Below are 3,572 nucleotides of genomic sequence, written 5' to 3'. Positions count from 1 at the left end.
TCCAGGCCCCGGGCGTGTGCTCGTCCCCCTCCAGACCGCAAGTGTGTCCTCATCCCCCCGCCAGACCGCGAGCGAGTCCTTGTCACACTCTGGACCCTGAGTGTGTCCTCATCCCCCACTGACCCCCGAGTGTGTCCTCATCCCCGTCAGGGCCTGCTCAGCCATGCTTCTTCCGTGGGGAGCCTTGGATGCCACCCCACCGTGGATGCCACCCCCCAGTCCCCTACCCCCCACAGTGGAAACGTCTCCTCTGAGCCCCGCATGAGACACAGCCTCACAGCCTGAGTCCCGGACAATCTTGCCGTGTTCCATTTACTGCTTGACTCCTTAAGGACTGCAGGGATTGCATTTGCCTTCTGGGAACACGGGAAGGTGAGCCCCCACTTCCCTTACCGCCAGAACTCAGTTCCTTGTCTCGCAGGTCTGGGATAAAGAGCAAGGGACGTCACGTCCATCGCAGGTCAGGGATAATGAGCAAGGGACAATCAATCAGCCGTCGCTCACTCCAGACCAAAGCACGAAGTGAGTGGCGTCCCTGGTCGTCACGGCAGCCACGGAACCCAGAACACCTCATAAAGAAAGCCGTGGTGGTTGGGAGGCTGAAGCAGAGCAAGGGGGCATGAGGAGGGAGGAAACACGTGAAGCCGACTCGGTGCAGGTGAAAGAAAACCTAAACCATGGTCCATTTCCAGGACAAGGTACCTTGAGCTGTCTTAGGTCAGCGAACCCCAGAAGCAGCCTGCTTGTCGGCCTCCCCTTTCCCACCTTCCCACCTTCCCACCCACTTACGTGCCCTCACCTGAACCAAAGTAGTTTAGTCTAACGTCAAAGTCCACTAGTCTGCAAAATAGCTTTTGTCTGTTCTCATCAGCCTGCCAGCGATGTAAGTCATAAGCCAAATATTTGAAGGGCCCCGGAGCTGACTGGGATTGCCGTGCTTTGTGGGGGGCAACAAAACGCAGCGGTACACCCCTAAAACAAACACCTAACGCCCCTGCCCAACAACTAACAGACGACGTCCGGGAGTCTGGGAAGACTGTGGCAACCCCCACGGTACTCAGCCTATGAGAAACCGGGGGAGGGGCCCGCACACGAGGGGATCAATGGCTTGTTTGTGACCGAGCTGGGTGTGCCTGCCCCTCTCACACCTGATCTTGCAAGACCGTCATTAAAAGTCTCGCTTTGCTGTTCTCCAGGTCTGGAAGTCCATTCTTTGGGTTTGGACAGCTGAGTCTGTTCTCACAGGAGGGCGCTGCTCTGGCCCTGCTCGTGGGGGCGGGGGTAGGGGATGGAAGGGGCAGGGGCAGAGTAGGGGCAGGGGCAGGGCAGGAACGGGGCACTGCAAAGCAGAGCCGCCTCCGCTGCCCACCGTGAGGGCTCCCTTGTTACACAGTGAAAAGGGCTCAATGCCCCACACACTAGACACCAGCACTGACGGCAGGGAGAGGAAAGAAAAGCTTTACGTGGAAAGTTGACCCCCAGGGAGACAGGAGTCCCGCTCAAATCGGCCTCCCTGCGCTGTGCCGGGTTCAAGGCACCCCTGCCACGGCCAAAGGCTCAGGGTGGATTCTGAGATTGGTGGGTGATAGATGGAAGGAAAGGGAAGGTCTGCAAAGTCCCTGGGCCTGGGCGGTTCTCTTTATGCTGCCTCATGGACCACACGGCAAATTCAGGCAGAGTTAGCATGAAACACGTGTGACATTCAGGCTGTGATGTCAGCAAGCTGGTTCTGAGCAAACATGCTGGCCCCGTTTTTCCTTAATCTCACAAGGGGAGGGAGTCTCCGCATTTCAGCAAGTTGTTTCATTGGCAGTCCCGTAAGCTCAGGAGTTCGGTCACTGGCTTAACTCGGGGCACAGTTTCACCAGGACCCATGCCAAGGAAGGGATTCTGCTGAGAAGAGCCAGCGAGTCTGTTTAACAGGATCCCCTCCTGTCCCTGCTGCCCCATCCCTCAGAGCTCGAGGCATTTCCAGTTCCCCTGGGCGGGGGTCTCCAAGGACTCCTATCTGAGTGCCTCTGGTGCTGGCCAGCTGCTGACATTGCCTTTGGGGTCGGGACAGGAAGGTGGGCAGGGATGGGACAAACGCCCCGTCTTGCAGCCCAGGGTGGCTGTTAAGGGTCTCTTCCAAAGGTTTTCTTGCCAAACTCAGGAACACTGGCTTTTATTCACCAAGGTCTGAAGTTAATGTCCCCTGACACCTGCAGGTATCCTGGCTGCAGTGTGGTCTAAAAATTGAGGCAAACACCCTCCAACACCCTCGTGCACACCCACCCCCGGCACACACACACCTGCACACCCAGCTTTGTCCCCATGTGCTGCTGTGACAAAATACCTGAGACAGCATCATTTTAAAGAACAGAAACTTATCTCTTGCCGTTCTGGAGGCTGGAAGTGTAAGATTCAGAAGCCAGCAGGTCTGCTGTCTGGTCAGGGCTACGCTCAGCTTCCAAGGTGGCATCTTTCTGCTGCATCCTGTGGAGGGGACGGAGGCTGTGGCCTCACATGGAGGGGTGGGAGGGTGAGAGGACCCTGCCGCCTGAGGTCTGGTCTGCGAGGACATTCACAGGCTAACCCCTCCTAACACCATCACAGGGGCCACGGTCAACCCCTAAATTTTGGTGGAGATGAAAACCACAACACACTCACACACCCCCACTGCTCACACCATACACCAGGCAATGGCACATCCACACAGCGATACCTGCACCCCATATACACCTGCACACCCCGTACCTGCACCCCATATACACCTGCACACCCCATATACACCCGCACCCCATATACACCCGCACCCCATATACACCTGCACACCCCCATATCTACACCCCAAACACACCTGCACACCCCATTACCTCCTGCACACCCCATATACACCTGCACACCCCACATACACCTGCACACCCCCGTACCTGCACCCCAAACACACCTGCACACATCCCCACCTGCACCTGTACCCCGTCCACACCACACACACCCTGTCCACACCTGCACAACCCCCCTCACTTGTACCCATCCACACCTGCACACACATCCCCACCTGCGGCCCATGCACACTTGCACCCCCGCCCACAATCTGAGGGCCTCGGAGGAGACCCTGTGCCCCTCCTCTGCCTCCAGATTCAGAACAGGAAGCTATGAGCTTGGAGAGGACTGACAAGGGTCCAAGGTTCACAGCTGGTGGGGCAGGCTCAGCCACACTTCGAGGGCCTAGGGTAGCTCTGGGTGATGGGGCATCTGCCTCAGTTTCCACATCTGCAACAAAGCCCTGAAGGCACAGCAGGGTGAGCAGATGCCGCGTCCCACACAGCAGGTCCCACCACCCTCCTTCTTCCTACTTCCTGGCTGAGACACGCACAAGCTCGCAGGGCCCTGGCTGAGGGTGCACGGCTGCGGGTCCTCACACCCGTCTGCAGGTGGGGGTGCACGGCTGCGGGCCCTCACACCCATGTGCAGGTGGGGGTACACGGCTGCGGGCCCTCGTGCCCCAGTCTGCAGGTGTGGGTGAACAGCTGCGGGCCCTCACGTCCCAGTCTGCAGGTGGGGGTGCACGGCTGCGGGCCCTCACGCCC

The sequence above is a fragment of the Cebus imitator genome, unplaced genomic scaffold (genome assembly GCF_001604975.1).
Source record: "Cebus imitator isolate Cc_AM_T3 unplaced genomic scaffold, Cebus_imitator-1.0 Scaffold567, whole genome shotgun sequence".
Taxonomy (NCBI): Eukaryota; Metazoa; Chordata; class Mammalia; order Primates; family Cebidae; genus Cebus; species Cebus imitator.
Note: the sequence above shows the minus strand (reverse complement) of the source record.